The sequence below is a fragment of the Oncorhynchus clarkii genome, chromosome 6 (assembly GCF_045791955.1).
Source record: "Oncorhynchus clarkii lewisi isolate Uvic-CL-2024 chromosome 6, UVic_Ocla_1.0, whole genome shotgun sequence".
Lineage (NCBI taxonomy): Eukaryota > Metazoa > Chordata > Actinopteri > Salmoniformes > Salmonidae > Oncorhynchus > Oncorhynchus clarkii.
Genome location: NC_092152.1, coordinates 67,776,667 through 67,801,885, shown reverse-complemented (window position 1 = coordinate 67,801,885; position 25,219 = coordinate 67,776,667). Strand labels below are relative to the sequence as shown.

The following is a 25,219-nucleotide window of genomic DNA, read 5'->3' as shown; positions in this document are numbered from 1 at the left end:
TTGTAATAACATTGTCATAATGCTTGCTTCTATAAGGTGTTTTTAAGGGCTAAATGGTTTGGGTAAGAGGTGTTTAGCAATTTCTGTTACCTAATTTTGAATAAAGCACACACACACACACACACACACACACACACACACACACACACACACACACACACACACACACACACAGAGGTATAAACCTGCGTAAAAGTCACCAAACGTACTTAAAGCCCATGCAAACAAATTGTAGCCTACCCGTTGCCCTAAATTTGGGGTAATCTTTCGATATTTTTCTTATATAGTGTAATAACCAGGCGGTAATATTATCTCAAGTAGCCTATAGCCTAAAAATGAATAGAAAAAGCGCTTTCTCACATAATGGCATACGCGCAAAGCATGCTTAACTCACACGTGCATACTCACTCTTGTACCAGACACACACCCGCTCGCGCGCGCGCGCGCACACACGCACACGCACACACACACACACACACACACACACACACACACACACACACACACGTCCCCTCTAACCTGTCTGTGATTGGTCACTCGGCCGTTTGCTGCTGGAGTGACGTCACTGCAGAAGAGAACTGTCAGAGGAAGAAGCATTTAGAGAAAAAACTCTATGCTCTCAGGGTAGTGAGAGCAACGGCGGCACGGAGGAGAGCTACAATGGATAAACTAACGGGCCACGGGAGGACCGCGCTTTGATTTATAATCCGTAGAGAGATACCATCTCTTATGCCATTCACGAGAGACAAGTTAAATAATGGTTAAGGGATCTCACAACCTCGGAAATAAACCACAAATTCGACATGGATCGTTCCAAAACAGAGGTTTGAGCATCGACAGCGCCTTTTAGAAACCGTATGCCTCCGCCTGCTTCGAACGGCAAATTTGGGATGAGAAGCATTTATCGTTTTCTGTACAGACACATGTCCTCTCTTCATAGGTAAATAATCTGATTTCATTTCCTCGGTAAAACCTATTCTATATGCTAGCCATATGCTTCTCATCCTTTACCGGAACCCTTACTGTTGACTTCCACGCGGATACGCAGCCCTCCATTGGATGGCAAAAGAACCAGGACAAATTTCCTCGCATTGAAAAGTAAGGATTCCTTATTCAATAGACGTCGATGTGAGTTTATTTCAGGCTTAACAACATACCGCTAGCTGCAGACACTCATCTTTGTTAATCATATCGCAGCCATCAATTCTGACCATCTATTTATATATATACAGTGTTAAGGAGTTTGAATTGATCTAGTCTACATAAAGTTGTCTAATTATGGGACAAATTAACCTGTGTTTGATCTGATCAACTGTAGCCTAGGCCTATATAGTCGAAAGAGCGGATAGATCTACATCGCCCTGTATAGCCTCTATGACATGTATAGGCCTATTTGTGAAATAAACGCAGTTCTTTTGGTCGTGCAGATACTGCTAGGGGTTTAATTTATATGGTATATTGGTTATATTATTTTCTACATTCATTTAGTAAGATAGTCGGTGTGATGAAATTGAGCAGTTTCAAATGTAGCCTATAGCCCGGTAACCTAACTGCTTTGTAGGAATATCCTCATCCATACATTATGATGTGTAATGTCACCCACACCTTTTCACATACAAAGAAATGTACATAGAATATGCAATTATTTTGGCTATTCTCTAAAATAGCAATACAGTGGTATACATGTCTGTAAATATTTTCATTGTTACATTATATTAATAACAAATAACATTGCGTTGTGTTAAATTATTGATGTGTTAAATCAAAATGATTTGGAAATGGCTTACAAGCACACTATTATTTCGTGACTTTTTCAATTAAAAGCTATGACGTCAGACGCACTGATAAAGGGAAACGTGGGTTCATCACGAGGTTAGTCTGTCTTTAAACATGTGCAGAAGGCTCATTATAGATAGACTAGCTACAATACTAAAGCCGGTAAAATAATGATGGTCTACAGGCCTACACGCTTTCATCTTGATGACATGATTTAGCTAGTTTTTTTTGCACTCTCTTGTGAGAAATGAATGAATTAGTGAATGAAGAGCCTACATGTGTGTTATTGTGGGTGTCCTCTATGATCTTTTGAAATAGATACATTTTTCCAGGAGGGGAAAGAAACTAAAATATATCCAGATATAAATAGCCTATAGACTAAGGATTCCAATAATAATATGACATTAATAATAATACAAATAATTTCATTATAGTGATCACATAGTGCCATGCAGTCCTTACCATAATAGACACAGGCTATTTTTCTGGAAAAGTCACTAAGCCTATAATATACTGCCTGCAAATACGATGTCAATCGATGCAATTAAATCGCCTGTGATATGTTTTTACATGAATTGATCCTCATTATTGTCATAAGATATGTAGTGGGAGTGGAATGTTAAGTGGTGAAGATGGTGATGTTGTATGGGAGCAGAGCTATAGGTCTATAAATAGAACATTTCAATGTTAGCCAAGTCCTCCACTGGTTGAGAGTCTATTGATCGATTTACTCTAAAGTGATTTAGGATTTAATATGACGATGATTTAAATTATGCAGAATAGAAGGATCTTTCACAAAAGGTTGCACGTCCAGGCCAGGCTTGTAGCCCTGTAGGCCTATATGCTAGCGATGTCATCATGCATGGGTCTATATCAGCGAGAGTAGTTAGAGATGGAGACAGATTAAAACCTGTCACAGAGTCTTATTCATCGACCCCATGGCCTGCACATCAACTAATAATATGATATATTTCTATTGATGTCTGTTGATGTAGGCCTATTTGTTATTATTATTATCTTATTTTGGGAAGGGGGCAGATTTATGGATACAAATTGGTAGTAGCAATATCAATATTAGGCTAGTTATTGCATTAACAAAATGTTTATTTTTCATGTTAGGTGGAACCCATACGATACTCTGGCAGTATGTACGAGGAGGAGTCGGTTGCTATCTTTGGTTATCTAGCTGTATGAGTGTTACTCGGCCGTCATAAAGCTAGCTAACCGAATGTAGGAATGTCCTCCAAACCTGCGACTCGGACAGGAATAAATGGTGTCTAGGAGTAAAGACACAAAATAACATAATTGATATGCAATTACAGGCCAATACCTCATTGCCTTTCCGGTAAGTTATAACAATTTTCCCTAATCATTTATTATAAACATCTGTTGAAACACTTCTGAATTCCTCAAAACCTGATACAACCCGAAATGAATGCTTTTTCTTATTTCATTTAGAGAATATATTCTCAAAATATAAGTAGGGTAATCTTTATAGCATGCCTTTAAATGATAAGTCAACATTTTCCACAATGGATTCAAAATCATGTTGTGAATTGAAGTGTATATTTGTCCCACTTTTGTTTAGTATGCTTAGAGCAAGAATACTCTTTAACATTTATTTATTCCATCACGCAAGGCATCTAGAGTGATTTTGCCGAAAACATTCTAAAACGAAAAATACTTAATAAAAAGCATTTATTCCGGTCAGAGGAATAGATAACTTTATCCAGTCATATGAGTGAACTGTAACAATTGATATTCGGGCATGAATATGAATAAAGCTTTGTCGCATCAAAGTATCCGTAGTTGACCAGTATTCCTTATAGTTCTCACTGCATAAATCAGGTTTACGCACACGCAAACACATATTGAATTAAGGTTTAATCAGATGGATTAAGATTTGTGACTCATATTGATATCTTTCTTGTCTCCGGTGGAAACGTTTTGATTTTCCAGAATATGGCCGATATTAGCCTTTATGACGTATTTAGGCATACTATAGGCCAACGCCTATGAAAAAGACGGTCCTGATTAAGATGAGCTATGTCAGTCGATATTTCAGTCGATATTAAGTCAAGCGATCCATGTCATTACATAAACGCATACTTTCAGTTGTGTTCTCACATAGAGTTGTGTTGTCTAGAAAGGAAGAACACTTAAGATATTCATGGTTTTTCTAGATTTAAATGCATTATACCTCCCATGTGAGTCTCACAATACCATTACGCATTGTGCGCACACCTAATCGGCACAAATTATTCAAGTGTCTCAATTTGGACTTTCTGCCTGGCCCTTCACGGTGCTATAGCTATCCCTCAAAAGGCAACTTCTATAGCTTCTCTTGGAGAACCAAATCCGGGGATGCATTTTCATTCAACCAACAACTCCTCTCAGAGCCTACAGTGGCGCTCAATGGCTGGAGCGCGCTCCTGGCTAATTGGTTTGATTCAGTAAAGGAGGCTGGCTATACGCTGGATTTGTGAAACGTCCGAGCGAGCTTTTCCCACGACTGGCCGGATCTCTCCATTCTAGTGTGTCACCAGACAATTTAGAATTTCCACTGGTGTCACCCAGTGACATAGGGCCTACCAGTCGCTACTCTGATAATATCGTCCTTAACCAAAACCGCGTCCTCTTGATGTCTATTGTGAGCTTTACATTATCCAAGTGTAGGCCGATATCCTCCTCAGGTCTTTTAATACTGAGAGTAGGCTAGTTGTTGACTACTACTATTAACTCACTTGATTTGAACATTTCGTATTCTGATCAATCTCAATTGATGCTTAAAATATCCATCTATTATTATTTATTGTTACTTCACCTTTATTCACTAACTGCATTCTGATTGTACCTCTACTATCCTTAAAACAAAAGCCTTGTGTCGACCTCCTCCAACCTGCCTATCTGAATCTCCTCATCAATAACTGTAATGCAGGCTCTGATCCATACAAGTCCCAACAAAGAAGAATGGAGACATTATCTAATTCAACCACACCTCTCTCACCACTCTATTCTTCTCTAGGCCTAATCCATATAAACGTGTCCTTTGCCTGTTGTAGAACCCTTGGCATGACTATTCTAATACCCGACAATGATCAAATTAATTGTTGCTGAATGTTAGTGATGAGAATTCAAGCATATTGTTTTAATGGATACGTTTATTTTTTATTTTTTTGAACTATTGCATTAGATTGTATTTGGAAATGTCTTTGTTATTGTCAAAGGTTGATCCAGTGCCCTTGTCACTGCAGTGGCTGCCTGAGATACACCCACAAACTCTGCAGTATGAACAGCACAAACTGTCTACTAAATGGTAAGTAAGGTATACAGTACATGTGCATATTATATGGTAGAGTAACAGCTAATGGCAGATATAGAGAGGCATGATGAGAGGAGAGAATATGAGAGAGAGGTTGAAAACAGAACATGAACATGAACCAATCGGGGTGTGAATGACAGGTGCAGGATGCAGCTCCGTGCCTCTTGGCTTCAGGTTTCTCTATGCCTCCATGGGAGTCTTGGTGGAGATGAAGATGTGTAAAAGCTCCAGTATGTTTCTGGTTTGTGCTGGTGGCAGCATGACCCAGATCTGAGCTGGCTCCCTGTAGTCGTCAGGTTCTGACTCTGCTGCCTTCAGCTTTGTACTACAGAAAGGAGGAAAGAGCAGAGGAGGAGTAAAGGAGGAAAAACGCTGAAACTTCAGCATCTGCTTCAGCCACTTCTTTCCTCTGAATCCATTCTGTTTACAAAGAGGCTGTCTGCCTGTTTCATCTCATCTGGGTTTTGTTTTCCGACCCGCCACCCACCCACCACCCACGTTCCTCACTGATCTTCAAAAATGCATTCTCCCTGAAGATGGAGGAACTATAGTCTCCATCTCCCACTCCCCCTCTCATTCTCTGCTTTTATAGGCTAATAATAGAATAACCTCCTTTATGGACTCTAAATTCATTTGACCTGACACAGTAGCAAGCAGATTGCTATTCTGAGTACATTTTACAGCCTGAAACTATATTTCCTCCTTTTATTCATGAAGGCATAGATTAGAACGCTAAAATAGAAATTAGTATTATGAGTCTCTTTTACATCAATTTAATCATGAATCTTTTTGTGAAATAAATAACTAATGATGAACAAGTACACTCTTCACATTAGACCATCTGCTAAACGGAACAACGCACCACAACAAAGCATTTTGTGCTGGCAAGATGTAGGGTGGCTGGCGGGTAATGTTTTTTTCTCCCCGGCATCTAACCACTCTCTGACGAGCTGGCAACCCCTTTAATTAATTAACGATGTTGAGAGCGGCTCGTTCTCTATTGTCTCTAATGCACTGACCCCCTCCCACGGCCTGAAACGACAGCAGGCTCACATACACACTAAAGCAACATTGCAGCCACTATGGGTAGCACAAAGCCAGTACAATATATGCCATACAGTCTACTGTACACCATTGCTTGTGTCAAATAACCAGACAGTTTTAATTCTTCACTCTATTAAGATTACTATCAAAAGCTTCACCCAGAGTCTAGTACCTTGTAGTGGTGTGACTGCCAGATACAAAGGAATTACAGTTATTCTGTCCTTTTATTTCCATAAAGACAGATTATGTGGTAGTTGCCATGACAGTGATAAAAGGGGGTCTGTTTTGTGCTTTATTTCCTCCACAGTGACTGCCAGCCATTCACACCAGGTCTGGATTGAGCAAGGGGAAAGTGGCACAGTCGTCACAAAAAAACAGAAAGCAGGAGGGGAAGAAAAAGGCCAACCCCCTTGTCCCTCTTCCCTTAAATCTCCATCACCGGAAGCCTTTGGTGCCATCTGTGACCCTGGAGAAAAGGACGGGCGAGATGCCTCCATCCTGTGCCAACGGGGACAAAGGAGCTGCCAGTTAGAGCGGCCCCCCTCGCAGGCAGCCAGAGGACTCTGTGTGACTGACTGGGGCTGAGCTACGGAAGCCATCTTGATGGAGAGTCTTGCTGCTGCTCCTAAAATGGCTGTGTTGGCATGAGGTAGGGCTGGCAGCACCATTAGTTCTATCAGGCTTTTATCCATCACTCCCCTCATCAGTAGGCTAGCCTCTGTCAGCTCTCTTATCTTACCCTCTCCAGTCTGAACTGGCTAACGAGTGTGGCAGGGCTTAGGAGATATTAGATAAATTAACGCTTGTAGGCTAGAGAAAAAGCAGCCCCATCCATTACTGTTTAGATGTTAACGAGGCATTGCATTAACGAACTGACAATAGCCTTGTATGATTTTTTGATTGTAATGTGCATTCATCACACATTGCGACAGACAGTTTTTTTAAACAATACACCACATTAAATACACGTATTTCTATATGAATAAATATTCATCTCTTAACTAATCCTAATTTTGAACATGTATCTTTCTCTCACACACACGCACATTCACACGGCACACACACACAATCCTTGCACTCTCAGGTTACATAAATCTGGTCATGTGAGATGATGATGATGCCCTTGTGGCCTTCAGCCACAGAGCAGAACTAGCACACTCTTTAGTCATGACACCTTCAATCAGTCTCAAACCTACAATCAACCCTCACGTCTCAAATCGCTGTTTGTCTCATACATACAACTTACATATGTGTCTCATCTAAACCCACTGTTTTCTAATACTTAGCCTACAACTTCTCTCACTCATGATACGTCTACGTCGTGTATGCATTCATGCCTCATACTATAATGTGTCTCCTACCTACATACATCTTCTATGTTTCACAACTATTGTCCATAATATGCACATTCATATGCACCCTGCCACATGTCTTAGAGCTACATTTATTCCTGTATATACTGTCATTTCAAAGATGTGGATATTGCTTACGTTGCACATGGAATTACAAAATACAAGGCCTTTTTCATTTTCCATCATTGTACCTCATTGTTTACTTCCACTCTTGGTCACTTTGGCTATTTGATATTAAGCTATAAACTATTCAAAAATGACAAATGTGCACAGGGGGTGACTCATTTAGCCCAAATTAGTTTCAGTCATTTCAGATGTTGTCTTTATGTATAACATAGATTAACTACAATTTATATATCCTTATTATCAGCACTTTTTATTTTCATCTGTCATGAAAAATGTGCATATTCACAAAATAAGACAACAGCAACTATGGTTGTATCTGTGTGTTTATCATAGAGAGGGAAACACGATTTACAGTACTGTAGGCTAGGCCTATGTGTCAGTCATGTTGGATGGTGTACTGTACAACATGTTCTGTTTATATTATCATCTGGGTTATGGTGAAGAGTATAATTGGAGTATGATTTTTCATAGCTTTAAATTATCAGTCAATGTAACATGGCAAATGTATTTCTACAGAAAATATTTATATACATTATAGATGTTTCTATAATAGTTTGAGAGGACATAGGTATTGAAGTTGACCTTTTAGGCTCCTTGATTTGAACTAAAAATATGTATCTTGGTCACAGTACAGGATGAAATGATTATAATGATCAGAGCAGGTCATTGCTTTCACTGCACATACTGCTGTTGCTATGCAATTTAGAAATTACACGTTGAGACAATTAGCAATTATGTTAACAAGCTAGGAATATGAATATGGCATGATAAATGGAAAAAAGGTAGGCTACCTAATGTAGGTTATGTGGTTGATATAACGTTAGTATAAAACGGAATTTCACAGTCTAATATTACAGAGACTGCATGGCAATATCAAATGTATTTAATCTCACAATGTACTGAAAATATTTTATATCGAAAATAAATAATCATATTATCCTGAACAAGAAATGATTAGCATACTCACTGAAGGTAGGACCTTGTCTGCCTATTTAGAAACCGATGTCCAACACAAACCGGATGCAAATCACGACCTTGAGATAGGATCATATGTTGCAATAGAAAACCCACAAATAAACGCAAATATGTATAAAACGGCTTCACATACGGCCTACTTCATCCATCACTATTAAAGACCACATATTTGTAAGGAAGAAAACACCAAAATATAGCCTGTTACTGAATCATTGGCTTTACAGAGATGACAAATAAAGGAAACAATGATGCAACTGCAGCCGTTAATGAAGAGCACCAGACAAGCTCTGCATATTAACATAATTGCATAGAAACGAGGAGAGAAAGCAGAGCCGTCTTTAAAGGCACAGCAGCACATTAGAGTCGCGCGCTGCAGCCTTGTATGCACGTGGGGTTTAGCTGCACGAGACATGCGACAGCAAAGTGGAAAATGTGGGATTAATTTTTGCCAAATGTAAAAATATCCAGTTTAACCGAATATCCCCTAAATCCTGAAGTCCCTTTACTGTAACTAATTAAATGTAAAAGCCAGTGTAGATCATCCCTTACAGTAGGGTATCTTTTTATGAAACCTTTATGGCAGCCAAACAAAACCACACCAGATACAAAGAGAGAGTGACTTATAATACATACAGCCTAATGCCTCCTATATTGTAAATATCATGTCAATTGTTAAATTATGATTTCATTGAATTACAAAAAACAGGCCTATAGACACATTCCACCTGACATCATATGGTATATTGTGTTTCTATGAGATTTTGATTAAGGGATAATACCCCACTAAATCATGTAGGGAAATAGCATTCATTTGGAGAAACATTTATTTGTATTCCAAAAAATGTATGCTTAATTGTTTGCACAAACAAAAATAAAATCACAATGCTTGTTGAGTGATTATACATCTTACATGAATTGGATGAAAGATCTACGCTAGCCTAGCCTACCCATACTTGCATATATTCATCATCATGTACAGTACATGGGATGATAAATGAATAACCACTATGTATTTTAGTACTATCAAAGATTACTGTAGCTTTAACATAACAAAGAAAAAAATGTGCCTTTAATATGAAGAAGGAAATCCGCTATGCCTTTAATACAACAAAGGGTAACTGTGCCTTTAATGCCCAAGCAAGCTTTAATTAGACTAGCAGTCTCTCCATAGGGGGGAGGGGCCTCCTCATACCTGATTTGCATATTTTCAAGGCCTCCATCTCAGATGTGTCACTGCGTAGAATACAGGGATGGGCAGACATAAAAAAGCTTAATGGATGAAGCAAAGGACTAGCTCTACACACAATGTGTAAATTAAACCTACGATCAATTGTAGGGAATCTTATAATTAATAGCACTTGATGTAAATATGATGATACGTGTGTGTGTGTGTGTGTGTGTGTGTGTGTGTGTGTGTGTGTGTGTGTGTGTGTGTGTGTGTGTGTGTGTGTGTGTGTGTGTGCGTCCAAGGTAAATGCCTATGACATTGAATATGCTTTGTTAAGTCTATTCCTGTGTTCAAATGCTATCACATCTGCCTTGTATTAATTAATTAATCATTTCCACTATGTGGATTAGGTGCCATAGCAACTATTCTACGCAGAGCACAGATGTGAGTCATTTTACATTCATGCGAGAGAAAGTTCTTACAGTGATCCTTTTCCACCATATATCTGTCACAACATTCTCATTTACTGTATATTCTACTTTCAACACATGAACGCAGATAAAAAGTCTGTTCCGTTTCAGACTGACTGTGGGACTAAAATAGACGTATTTTGATCCTGATGCTTCATGTCCCATTTACTCAGAGACCGTGGGCTTGTATTTGGATGATTCTTACTACTAATTGGGGGGTGATATAGAGAATGCTCTGTCTATAATCCTCCTGGTTGACAGGTTTAAAGGTTATGAAATCTGTAAACATGACTGATCTCTTTGTTTTCATTGGGTGGATTGATTTCATATGGCCTAGTTCCCAGTTAATGAAGAAGACTATTGCTGTTACAGAGGTCTACATGCATATCTCCCCATTGTCTTCAACCCTGATTGTTAACGCTGGACACAGTGAATTATTTGGTGGTGATGTGGTGGGAGCCAGTTGTACAGTATGTAATCAGTGGTTTGTCAGTGAATGCAGTAGCATTGCAATCTAATTCAGCACCTAGGACAGCATCAGATTAAGGCAGATGTTTTTACTGTAATGGCTGGTGATGTTGCATTCTGCATGCACATGTGCCGAGTCGATGCACGTTTTAATTAGACATTGGCTGTGTGAACCAAAACACGTTGATTTGAACAACTAGCTCTCACAGTCTCACGTCAGAATTAGACATTCATCCATGTTTCTCAAATGTCAAATTTCAAAGTTATTCCAAAAGTCAAATTTCAAAGTGTTTAAGGTTAAGTTTAGGCATTAACTCCAAAATCTTAAGGTTAGGCATTAACTCAGAATGGTTAAGGTAAGGTTTAAGGTTTGGGATCGGTTTAAAACAAAAATCTCAAAAACAACTTTCTATCGCTGGATTAGAACATGCAACGTTAAGCCCATCCGCCATCCCCGTCCACAACGGCCTAGCAAACCCAAACCTACTTGATGGTAAAAGCACTCAGTGTTGCCCCTGGTGGCCGGTTTCCACATCATCTCCCGATGTCCTCAGACATGGATGGACGTCTAATATTGACTTGTGTCACAGGTGAACTGGGTGGATTTAAATGTGTTCTATAAGAGCATGGGACAATGCTATCTTTCCGCAATGTGACTAATGTCACATTGTAGGGTGCCCATAGACACGGAAGTCTGAAATGCACGCGTGAACAGAAAGACACACACACACACACACACACACACACACACACACACACACATACAAACAAAATAACCATACAGATTCCTGTTAAATGTTACTTTTAGCCCCTGGCACAAGGGAGAGCAGAGAGCAACAGTGAGCTGTGATCTCTGAGCCCGGGCTGCAGGGCTGCAGGTCGGTGTAATGCACTGTGTACTGCAGCTGTCTGTCTGTAGCTAGTCTGCCTGTTGGTAAACAGTAGATGGATACCACATTATCATTCTGCTCCTGGCTCCCCTCCACAATGACTGCTTTGTGAGGAGAGCTCTTGACGGAGGTCCACCACCCCTCTTTCCCACCATTGTGTGGGTGGGTGCTGCAGGAGACACAGGGGGTAATGGGGTGGGAAAGACGCTCCATACCAGACACTGCCAGATGCCTGCATTAGCGCCAAAACCATGAGAGTGCCCCCTGGAAAAGCAGCCCCTCTCCCCCCGTTTTTCTATGTATTTATGTCTGTGTGTGTTAGTGAATGTGTCTCAGTGTGTGTGTGTGTATGTGTGTGTGTGTGTGTGTGTGTGTGTGTGTGTGTGTGTGTGTGTGTGTGTGTGTGTGTGTGTGTGTGTGTGTGTGTGTGTGTGTGTGTGTGTTTGCACAAATTATCAAATTAGTTTAAAATCCTAAATTAGCTGTTTTTGAAATTATGCTGCGCTCTTAAAATAATAACTTAAAGGATAATCAGATGCATGTGTTAAAAACATAATACATAGTTACCATGTTGGAAAACCTAAACGTATCTTAACTCACTGAGTACGCTGGGGGTTACTGCCCCTCATAAAAGCTTCAACTACCTGGTGTCTATAACAGCCAGCATATTAATGGTTGTTTATGGGAGAACAATTTTCAATAATTCCCAGACATAATGTCTTTACAGAATCTTAGGATTTAAAAAAAGCATCATTTGTTAGATTTTCCAATAAGTATGGATTAACAAATTGGCATTGAGTATGTCGTGTTACATTTCAGCTGGGTGGCAGACTGTATTCTTGATTCCCCTTCTACCACAGACAGGCTATTAATTAAACGGCAATCACAATATATTACCCTGTAAAAGGAGGCAGGCAGAGGGAAAATGAGAGAGAAAGGAGGGAGAGAAGTTGTTGTTTTTACCAAGGGGCAGACAACAATATTTCACAGCAAAGCATACAGACAATGAAGAAAGTAGGTGATAATGTATGCAGGAACTAAGGAATGAGAGGTAAACAAAAGTAATGACAGAGAATGTGAGAGGGATAGCACAGAAGAGCTCACTTAAATATCCTGTTTTAAACAGTTGTAATGAGAGAGAAATTATGTTTGAGCGTTAACAGGTTTATCCATTCAGAATGTAAGGTGTTGGGGAGTGTGTGCGTGTTGGGAAAGTGTGTGTGTGCGTGTGCATGTGTGTATTTATGCATAGTATATGTGTGTTTTTATGCACTTATTAACACTTATGTGTGTGGACAGTCAGTGTGTGTGGACAGTCAGTGTGTGTGTTGGGGGAGGGACTGTACTGTCTGCCTCTGTGTGTCTGTCTGTGTTTCCATGTGGCAGAGGCTGCAGCTGGCATATTAATAGACAGGGTGAACAGGGGTCTGGGAGCTGTCTGGAACCACCTTGTATTATCCCACTAAGGAGCTCAATCTGAATCAAATGCAAGATACCGATCATACTTGGGTTATGACTATAAAATGAGTTCTTTCTTTTCAGAGTGTTACCTTAGCTCTATTCTGCCATTTCTCATGAGGTCAAGTGGGCTGTTAGAGAATGGGTTAACAATAAGAATAGAATGATGGCTGTGAATGCTTCTGTTACACCTCCACTGAACTGTGGTTCCCACATCCCGCATTGTACTGTGACAGACTGTTGCTGAAGCCTTGTGGATTTTATCAAGATCCCCCTGCTAAACACAACCAATGTATCAAGACATTTTTTCACCATGATCCAGGCAGAATTAACAATTGACTGGTGGGTTCAGACAAACACAATTAAATTGCATAGTAATCTTCCATCACATTCAATGTTATAACCTGTCCATAAAAGGGACTAAATCACACACCCTGCTCTGAGCTTTGTCTAAAGATTGTATGTTTTACGCTCCCTCTCCTCTCCCCCTGTGAGGATACCTCAGCTGCGATCTCGTCTTAATCTGGGGATAAATGCGATTATCCCACCAAGAGTTGTTCTCAGCTTTGTAACGGCGACAGGGGACCTTTCACTTCTCTTTTCTTCCCACGGCCCAGTAGCCATAAACAGCCTGGACCCCCAGACATGGGCCTGCCTCAGCTTACAGGCATTAGTCTGGAGACAACGTCCATAACAGCCCTAGCTAAAGGCTATGGTGTATTCACCAAATAAGGGCAACCAATTGGTCAACCAAACAAGTTTTAATGACCACTTCAACAGGCATGTTGTATCCATTTATTGTGGAATCATTTAGAAAATGTTAAGGAAATGTATCACTAGATAGTCTGCACCTCCATTGTACTGCTTGTATCTCTCTATCTTTCCATCACTCACACGACCTGTGAACATTTCAGGCTGTCTGTCAAGTTCAAGTTCACAGCGGTGGGAATGTCTAGACTCTGATTCACATTCAGTACTTCTTCATCTACTTTTGTCAACTCCCCCTCCCATCCTCTCCCCTCATGGTCATGTCCAAGGCAGGCTGGGGGAGCCCAGTGTTCTGTGGTGTTTCCGTGGCGTTGCTATGACAGAGGGGCTGCGGCGTTGTTATGGTAGCAGGCCTGGCGGGCCCAGCTATGTGCTGGTGAAAGGGACAGCCTGTCAGAAAGTGTGTGAGAAGTCCCTTAGGTCCCCCTTACAGCTGGGCAAAGGCACCCTGTCCCCCCACTCTGGTCCCCTCTTGTCCCCCTCCCGTCCCCCTCCTGTCCCCTAGCACACAGCTCAGAGCCTGGGAACACAGAAACACAGAGAACATTTTATATTCATCAGACTCCCCTCTCCCCCTCCCTCCGTCACTCACTCCTTACCTCCCTGTCTCCTTCACTCTCCCTCCATCTTTCTCCCATCCTGTCTCTCCTATGCATCCCTCTCTCCCTCCCTCTCTGGGACAGTAGAAGCAGGACCCTCTCATCTGTCTGCCTCTTCCTACCCTACTAACTGGGAGCTCATCCAGTCAGGTTGGAGTATTCAAATCGAAATGGACTGGAATGGCGCTAAAGACTTTGAGTGAGAACACTGGGGGCTATGTGTATTTGTACATTTTAAATGAACCTGAGTGTGTGTGTGTGTGTGTGTTTTGTTGAGGTCTCATTCAGGACTGAAGACGAGTATTGAGTATAAAAGGCTGATGATTTGCATAAGCTGCATGCTGTCTGAGGGTTTGGCGGGGGGAGGGGGGGGCACAGAGAAAAAAATATATGAGAGAACATAAAAAAGAAAGAGGGAGAGATCCCGCATTGTGGAGGCAGAGAAAAAAAGAGGGGGCTTGAATAAGGGAGAGGGTGAAAATTGACAGAGAAAGGGTCTGGCCAAGTCCCCCAGTGGGATTAAATTGTCCAGAAACCTCTCTATATATAATTTGGTGAAATTGGTAATGGTGCGGGTAGACTGCCCCGTGTATATTCAAAACTTGATGAGAGGCTGCTAGATTTGTCTTAGTTGTTAAGTTGATGACAGTTAAGGATGAAGCAATAAACACAGTTATCAGAAAACTTTAATATCCCACATGAATTCACAATGATTCTTTGTATTGGTAAAATCTGTCACTTTTCTGCTTCTATCCACTCTGGAATTGCTTTGCACATACTGTAACACAATTGTCCTTATTATTCATAACATTTCTATTGGCGTACTCCAAGTACCAAAACTGGTGTTAATGTGTTTTGAATAACCCAGTAGAAATAGATGGAAGACTGTATTTATTTTTTAACCAATAATTCACTGACTGACACATTCTCTGCTTCCAAACTAGATTCCATCAAGCGTCAAGCCCAAGATCATTGTCATCACTCCATCTTACTGTGACCTAAAACAATACTAGTCACTGTTTACAGTTAGCCACTCCGCTGTGTTCTGGGTTCCTGTGTTAAGCAATGTGACATGGGTGACTTACATGTTGTTTCTGATCTCTGTGTCTCCAGGTCCTGCAGGTGTTGACAACCTCTAGGGGAAGACTCTTCCATCAGCCCTGAGCCCTGAGCCCTGGGCCCTGAACCCTGAGCCCTGGGCCCTTCCTCATTGGCATCCTCTCCAGTCAAACACTGAGAAATGAGGGCAGTGAAGAATCCCCCCTAAAGTTAACAGACAATGCTTGTAGAAATTTACTGTAAGGACAATGTTTGGAGATATTTACTGTAGGACAATGTTTGGAGATATTTACTGTAAGGACAATGTTTGGAGATATTTACTGTAATGACAATGTTTGGAGATATTTACTGTAGGACAATGTTTGGAGATATTTACTGTAAGGACAATGTTTGGAGATATTTACTGTAACGACAATGTTTGGAGATATTTACTGTAAGGACAATGTATGGAGATATTTACTGTAAGGACAATGTTTGGAGATATTTACTGTAAGGACAATGCTTGGATATATTTATTGTAAGGACAATGTTTGGAGATATTTACTGTAAGGACAATGTTTGGAGATATTTACTGTAATGACAATGTTTGGAGATATTTACTGTAAGGACAATGTTTGGAGATATTTACTGTAAGGACAATGTTTGGAGATATTTACTGTAACGACAATGTTTGGAGATATTTACTCTAAGGACAATGTTTGGAGATATTTACTGTAAGGACAATGTTTGGAGAAATGTACTGTAAGGACAATGGACAACAGAGGACAACAGATTATCTGATGATATATTGCACGGCTGAGAGTGTATAGTTTCAACATAACTTTTAACATTACAGCAGAATGTAAGACAATGTGTGTATGATGTAAAATCAAAAGGGATGAGATCAACATGTGTGTGTTTGAGTGTGTGTGTGTGTGTGTGTGGGGGGGGGGGGGGGGGGGGGTTGGTCCCTACTGTACTCTTTAGAGTACTCTGGAGTGTACTGGGCTTCAGAGAAGCACTACAGTGCCCTAATGTGTGGGCTGTTTACAAGAGAAGCTCTCTGGATGTCTATCCTCTGTCATGTGCAATTAGTTACTTTATGAATAGAACTGACTACTCTATGCAAATAAATGTGAATGACTCACCCTCTGGCTGTATTGCAAATGTTGTTTAATGTTTGACTGTCACAGTGAAAAGAAATACATTGTTTGGTGAAGATTTCATCCATTTACTGTATATCCATCAAATGCTGCATTTTTCCTATTACAAATATTATCTGCATGCGTTCATAGTGATCAGGGAATGTTCTACATGAAGCAGTCAGATTAATAGCCGTCTCATTGCCTGATTTTTATTATTATCCTTATTCAGAGAGATAGACAGTTTTGAACATACCTGCAATAAAGAAAGGGACACATACTTGTACACAAACGTCTTACAAAACATGTTGTTGTAATTGAGTTCTGACTTGTCATGACTTCTGTGCTGTTTGAATTGAATGTGTATACAGAATAAATAATACAACAGATGTCTAAAATATTCTAGTGTTTTTTTGATTGGAAATACAGAAATGATTGATATTGTAGTTTATATGTCTGCATTTAGACAGACAGCCCAATTCTGATTTTTTTTAGACATCGAATCTTTTCACATCAGATCTTTTTCAGAGATTATCTGATTGGCCAAAAGACTAATAAGTGAAAAACAGATCAGAATTGGGCTGCCTGTCTAAACGCAGTCTAGAGACACAGACTCTGAGAACGACAGTATGTTGTTCTTAAAGACAGTATGTGTATCAGCACCTTGGAAAGCACACCACAATAGAAAGCTGTTGGTAGATTGGTCTGGATCTTCTATTTCCCAGATGAGTGTGAATATTATGCCTTATTTTGAAATGTGAATATAGGCCTACAACCGTTTGGACATAAACAGACCATCCTCATAAAGTCTTCTGAAGTAGCCTAAAATACATTTTAAAAAGTAGCCTACCAAGGATTCTAAGCTCTCAGGTTTGTTGGTCTTTGATCGGTAACTGTTTTCAAATACATTTTTTGTCTATGAATTTTGAGTGACAGGTGACACGTAATTGCTGAGAAACATTGAACATAACCTAAAATGATTCTGCAAAAACTGAGATAAATAAAATCATGCTAATGGATTGGACGAAATCTAAAGTGCAAAGGCATAATAACATGCAAAGAAAATAGACGTGAATCAAAAAAGAGAGAAACACTGAAAGTGTAGAAGTTGAGCGAGCCGGTTGAGACACAGTGGTGCAGAATACAGACATGCTCCTGCAGAAGTCTCCCTCCTTGAGCTAACTCCCTCTCGCTCAGAAGGCGTTGTTGTTTTGAACATTTAATTGTTAATTGCTCTTTAAATTCTATAGAGTATCGCCAATCATTCGCCATTTGACTTCAGACTGGATAGCACAGACTCGTCGACTCAAAACAAGCAACTCGTCGTTCCCCTTAAAGATGCTTCATCGTGAATTGACCGCAGAAAAAAAGAATCTGAAAATCAAATACATTCTACCCAAATTAATAGGCTAGGCCTACATCTGAATTTTAGATTTTTAAATATCACGAATCATTGCTTTAACAAAGCCTGTGATTAAGGTAAGCAGCGAATTATTTAATTTTGTGTTGTGCTTAACCAGTCTGTAAAGCAATGATATTGATCATGGGTCTGACAACTAATTTACGGCTATGTTGTCTCTGCATTATTAGTCGCGTCCATGTTGGGAATAATTTGCATTGGTCACTGACATTTGGTCATAGATTGGCCCGAAACACACTCCAATCGAACGTTTAGTTGATGCCAAAATACCTCAAGTGATTTCTTATTCTAAATATATCCAATACGGTTATCAAAAGTTATATTTTATTTTCGACCCTTCCAACTGAAGTCGCTTTCGTTTGCCCATAGACGGGCTGGCTACTTAGTATCTTTGACTCTCTCACAGATTGTTTTACGACGAGCTTGATGTCATGGGACACCTATCTCTGACACCTTTTTAATGAAACATCTAGCCTATACAAATTAACGGTATAAGAATATAATGTCGATACATCTTTATTAATCGTTTATTAGCTTAGATTTCTAGAGTGCCTACAGTAGAACATCTCAAAATAATACGTACTTGTAACATTTTGCCTCCATGTATTAGCGCTTCAGATACCCTATACGTGAACACTACACTAGCTTTACATTCTAGTCAGTTGAGTTTACTTCCTTGAAGGAGGTTTAATTGCAGATACAATAGCCTACAATAGAACGTTTCTGGATTGCTTTACATAAAATAAAATGAGGGTTAGTGTTCAAATAGAATATTGTTTATTGCACGTTCTTTTTGTCGGAAAAGCTGCATTACTTTCCGCCAAAATGCAGACATTTTGCTATCCCAAATAGCCACAGCATTCAGAAGAGACTGAATGTAATTTGGTGAAATTAAAACACAATGACAGAAATGATCATAAATGTGCACTTTATTGTGTTTTAGTATCAGGAGGGGATCAAACAGTAAGCTGAGTGTGAGTCTATATTGCTGACAATCCCATATCCAAGTCCAGTACCAAACAGGGCTGGATGGATGCGCCAGCCAGAGAGGGTTATGACCTGTCCTTGTAAAGGGACAGCTTGACCCGGGAAAGACCAATAAAGTGACACGTGCTTATCAACATGTCCTGCTCACAACAAACCTGGGGTGTTTTAAGACATAGTAATTTCCTAAACGTATAGATAACAGGCAAGTAAGAAAACAAATAACTATTTTAAAAGGTTTATAAATACAGTAGTTGATGAAGTGTTTACAGACACTTTATAGTTTATAGACAATTAACTAGTTTGTAGATAGTTTATAAAATTAACATTGTTATTCCTTATACTTCTCTATTTATTCCCATACAATTTATCCAGTGAATCTATAACTAGCCATCTATTATAATCAATTTAACCTTTCATGTATTTTTATGTAAAGAGTTTTTTAAATTCTACATTTCATTCTATGATACCGGACAGTTCATGGGGCACTAATGGGCAATGTTATGTTGAAATGCAGGTACTTAAAAAAATGGCTGCACTTCATATTCAGGAATGATGTCAAATATAGCTTTCATCAATGCAATATAACAATACAGTGTATAGAAAATAGGAGTTTTGACGATGGGGTGAAGGGTTTCGATGCTTGGAATGTGATTCAGAGAGGGACCTGTTAGAATCCTAGATGTCAGTGCTATTAAGTGTCTCCCCAGGGCCCTCTAGAGCAGCTAGGGGTCAGAGGGGATGACCGCAGTTTAAGTGGCTTGTCCGTCTATTCCCCAATGGCCAATGGAATGAACTCCATTGACAGGAGCTGACATGAATTTCTTTCACAGTGACACTGAAAATGTGATCATTTGATTACAGACATTGAAATATGCTTATAATCATATCCCCTATTAGGTAATAAAGGATTACATATATGTGTTTTAATTACAGTATATTCAAAACCGTACTCTGTAACCTTGACCTTGCAGTTTTTCAATGCACAATAGACTTAAAATTCCAATAATATACCTAATTTTCCTTGCATTTTAAGGGTTTTTAACTATCAAAAGTAACAATGTATCCCTGACTAAAAGTACAATTCATTTCACAGGACTTTAGATATCCCATCTCTTACAGAATCCCCACTACTCTTGCTTGGGGTAAAACGTTTATGATAATGTAAATACATTCTATATGTGTGCAGTGTAAACTGAAGCCACTCCCACGATGCTCCCAGCCTAGCCTAAACTAGACTAGTTGTGTGAATGTGAAAAATACTTGAGAAACAGCCCAGGCTCCCAGACGAGCTGACTAGACCGTGTCTCAGCCACAGGAACTTGACTGCAGGTGTTCTGTCACATGGCACTCCAAGATCATTTGTATTCATTCATTTATTCTTCTCAGATTTTCTGCTTGTCATAAGGAGATAGATAGGGCCTTTTGTAGCGGGAGGCATTGAGGGTCCTCATACTTACCATCACTGAGAAATTAATCTTCAGGCTTGCCGTAGGAGAACAAAACAACCTTTTATGTGCCGTGTAACAATATGTAAATAAATGAAATACTCGTCATCATAATTTAATCTATTTACATTGCTACACTCTAAGAGGCGTTCTTGGATGGAGGAACAACTAAACCATTCTGGGGAGTAGGGAGGTGACTAAACATGGCACCTATAGTCTAACAGCTCAAACTCTATCATTCCTAAAACGGTTTATGGGACTGTAAAATAGACATATTTTCTGTGGCTATCATTATGAGATGTGGAGGGAAAAACATCTAGCCAACTTCAGAATGGACTGTAAGCAGTCATTGTCAACAGAACACAGCATCTCACTGTATGTAGCCATAAACTCAATAGAACCAAGAGCCTCCTGTACAAGACTAGCACTCAGAAACGCCTGAGCCCCCGTGCACTGATATCAAAACACAATCGTGTACCTCTCTTAACTGCAAGTGGGGAAAGAGGAGAGCAGAGAAAACGGCCAGTCTTTCATTGACATCATTATGGCCGTCTCCTGAAAGGAGAGCAGGCAGAGCGCAATTAGCTATAGACCAGCTCCCCCTGCAACGGAGGGCCGTGGATTATTGCCCAATCATTTATATCTTCCAAGCCAGTGAGCATTAGGGCCTGTATTCTGTGTTAGCATAAGAATAGAAACAGGTCCTGTGAACTTCACCGACCTATTGACCCTGCTCCCCAGACATGAATAGCACCACTTTCAGGCTCCCCAGCCTCTCAAACAGGCTTGAACCATGCCTAAAGTCCTAATCATGGTAATTTAATATATCTTAAGCCCCTGGCTGCTTTAGTGGAGCTCCTCTATAGTTTGTTTTAGGCATTCACTCCTTCTCACCTCATCATTACCGCTCCTTATTTGGCAAATTTAAAGGGGTGCTATGACACTACAAGTCCCTTTTCATCACCTAAATAAGCTGTGCTGCCATATAATTAGAAAGGTTTTCTCAACTATTCAGTCTTTTCAGATCAAGACAACAAAAAGAGGAAACCTCACTGAGGCAAGATACTGTACTCTGGCATGAAGAACCATGCCAGAGAATGACCCTGTCTTGGATATAATTCTACACTATTTACATATGTTGCAAATTATGGCCCACCATAACCACTGGCACACACACACTCATGCGTATATCTCTCTGAAAATACACGCATACACATGCACACACACACACCTCATTGAGTTCTGCACTGAGGATGCATGATAATACGATGTGGGAGGAAGACGAAGAGGAGGAAGGGCAGGGTAATTTAACGCTGGGGATAGGCCTAATAGACAGTAGATGAAGATGCATTTAAATGTCTTTCTCAATGATGATCCTCCTCGTTGTCAGTATTATTGGTCACTAAACCTGCTGAACAGTCCCAAACTGTACAAACGTAATTGTATAACTGAGAGATTGTATAACTAGACTTTTACACATAGGATTATTTTATATCAGTGTTCATGTAAATGCGAATGAAAAGATGACAAAATGCCTGAAAATCTCAAAGCACAATGACCAACTGGGGAGTGACTTAGCGATGCACGTCTCTCCCTCCCTCCCTCCTCCACTCTTGTGTGTGTGTGTGAATGTGTATGTGTATGTGCGCGCGCGCGTGCGTGCGTGAGAGAGAGAGACATTTTTAACAATTTCTTCCATATTTTGATTCACTCTTTATATTACAATCCCATTCGATAGGAACAATATATCTGTGTCAACATAAAAGCACAAACAACATCTTTACGACAAAGTATCTACGCAAGCATCCTTAACACACATGCGCATTTCAGTGGAGAGGTGCAAAAGCGACCTCCTCAGGAGAGAGAATGCATTTCTACAGACTGCAGCAGTTTGTAGTCCAATTATACACAGGGGTTTGTGGTAGTGGACCGAGAACATGAAGGAAGGCAAGCATCTCGGCAATGACTTTTGAGGCATATAGCTCTGTATACTATAGAGCTGAAAGGAGAGCGTTCTGTTTGAAGAAGTACTGGCCCTATTTGAACTTTGGCAACGGCCTTTGGCAAAGTAGAAAATTATGCACGTGTAGCCAAAACATTACTTTTAAAAGATAACCTTATCATTTTCTATTAAATAATGTTCTCGAGAAATATCTCAATAAATAATTTTTGATAGGGTGCCCGTGCGTATTATAGCCAATCATATATCAGTCATGAACATGAAGTGCTCACGTGAAACATAGCAAAAATATCAGAATGTCTTAAAACAATAAACTAAATAAGTCTAAAAAGAGTTGGCAATGTGTTCATACTTCATTGAAAATTGAGTTCAACTTTAGCCACATTAAGTAGGTTAAAGTTTTTACAGAGAATGTGTCGCTGAGATAGAATAGGCCTACATTAGATATGAAACATTATTTTATACGGATATGACACTGCCCCTGTGTCCGCGTAAAGCAATGTGCCCAACATCAATTAATCTTTAAAAAGCTTTATTAAAATACATGTTCTTTTATGTAATTTAATTTTATAAATGCTCTCACTGCCGCTGCTACAGCGTTAACTACACAGTGTTAAACATAATTAAACATAATTACTCCTTCACCACTGCCAGCTATACTGTTAATGCACCCTGGGCAGGCGGGAAGGTGTGACGTTTGGAAAGTGTCCAGGTTTAAAAGCCTTCTCTTTGTCAAGAGGGATAGACACATGGCCATTATGCTCCCAACAAGCCTTTTGATCAGTACAACAGCATAAAGTCATTTAAAAAATAGCAGCCAATTTGCAAATAGCAGTCATTAACACCTCCACAAAGTATTTTATTCTGTAGTTTTATGACGCATGTTCGTCTTTTTAGTATTCGATTCTTATTACTAGTATAGGCCACTGTTTCTGTTTTCAAGATGCTGAGAAAAATACAACTGTATTTTTATCAGCAATAAAATCTCACTTGTCTAACTAGATAATTTACTACATATTGTACTTGCATGATATATGTGTGATAAGCTATATTAAATAACATCAATATAATTTTGAACAGAGAGAGAGCGAGAGAGAGACCTGCTATGCAGAGAAAGTCTAGTTGGGCGCTGTCCAGGGTACAAGGTGCTGAACAATGTGACTACACGCATGTATGAGCATGTCGTGGCTGAGTAATTACCACTCTTTTCTAACAACCACCATTTCTACAACTATAGACCTAGTTACAGCGAAGGCAGAAACATATTTAACTCCTTAAAGCACGATTGTGGCCTGATTAGACTCAAGACATGAAACACTTTTCAACAAAAACTGAAAAGGTTAAAGACCAAGGAGAGCGACCCATATATTGCACGCGTGAAACAAAGACGAATTCGATCACTCCATTGATGATACATAGCTTGTAAGTGTTTTCTGAATGTGCCCTTCGTCGTGGTCGTACTAACGTGTGGTCGGCCTCAAACATGATGCCAAGTAGGCCTACTCTGACAAACGAGCGTAGAGTGGCACTAATGTAAAGTGTAGACCTAATGAAGAAGAGCAGTACTCGTGCTCTCTAATTTCATGATGTTTGAATGATGTTTGAATTCTTCGTGGGCATAGCCCTGTTAACAATAGGTGTTATCGTGTTGTAAAATAAGTGCTCCTCATCAATGTAGCTAAATAGATTTTCCAAGTCCAAGTATGGGATGAATAACGTCCCATAACCTTAACATATCCCCAAGTGCTCCAGTAGGGCTACTGAAGGCTACATTCGATAAGATATCTAATGTATTTTGAACTTATTTGTTGGGCAATTAATAACCAGCACATTAATGCACACTGCTGTATTAGGTCTATAGCTTTATGCATGCATTAGAAAACCTTGGTATGCTCGATAATAAATAGCCTACAGATCAGGTGAAAATATATCCGCTTATAGAGAGGCCACATATTGTAGGCTTATTGAATAGTGTTTAGAGAACAGAGCAAATCGGTAGGCTAGGCAGGGCATGTTGAGTGGGCTAACTCACAGAGCCCGTGGCGGACAGAGAAATACTCTAATCTCCAAATGAAATGAACTCAACTGTGTCAATATGACAAAACCCAACTGCTTCCAATACAATGCTATAAAGACCAACGACATCTGATAAAGAGCTTTAAAGTTTGAGCTATTATGGAAAATCATGATTTAAATGTTTAAATAGATGGCGTCTGAATGGTGTCTCTATTCTTGGCTCGCTTTGATTAGGCTCCAGTCCAGAGGGCTGCTTATTTTTTCAGCATTGATACATTTCGATACGTTTCAGAGCTTCATAGTTTCAGCGTTTCTAGTTGTGACATCAGAAATCTCATACTATAAACTCTATCTTATTTATCATTTTATGCATGTGTTATTGTAGCAGTTGTAGTTGCAGAACTTATTCAAACACTAAAATAAAGTTACTGTAATGAAATAACGTTTTAATACGTTTTCAAAAGAATGTGCTGACCATACTTCAGGGGTGTGGTTGCCAGCTACAGTAGTCTGTAGCCTACCTGATCTGGTCCATGGAAAAAATTAAGACATTATTTTAACTATGTGATGCATTTGACATGCTACTACGATGCTTATAGCTTTTCAATTGTATAGTTTTAAGTCCTCTTGCACAAAGACCTCGACCAACGAATTGACAATAAAACATTTCGATCAAGCACATTTCTATGCTGCGGATAAAAGGGACTTCAACTGTTCATGTCAGCCCCTTTGAAACAAAAGGGATTGACATAGCATCATAGCAGGAAATATGTTTTTATAGTTCAATCGTTATGC

At 39.7% G+C, this 25,219-nt stretch overlaps 1 long non-coding RNA gene across 2 annotated transcripts; it reads left to right on the top strand.

Moving 5' to 3' along the window:
* The first annotated feature begins 648 nt into the window (after nt 1-648).
* LOC139411513 (uncharacterized) lies at nt 649-16,376 on the top strand. 2 transcript variants are annotated; one of them, XR_011634607.1, is made up of 5 exons: nt 649-1,098; nt 2,896-3,121; nt 5,004-5,092; nt 6,450-6,791; nt 15,530-16,376. It is a non-coding gene; the product is annotated as an uncharacterized lncRNA (long non-coding RNA). The 2 variants fall into 2 exon arrangements; XR_011634606.1 differs by lacking the exons at nt 649-1,098; nt 2,896-3,121 and having other exon boundaries at nt 3,167-5,092.
* The last annotated feature ends 8,843 nt before the right edge of the window (nt 16,377-25,219 follow it).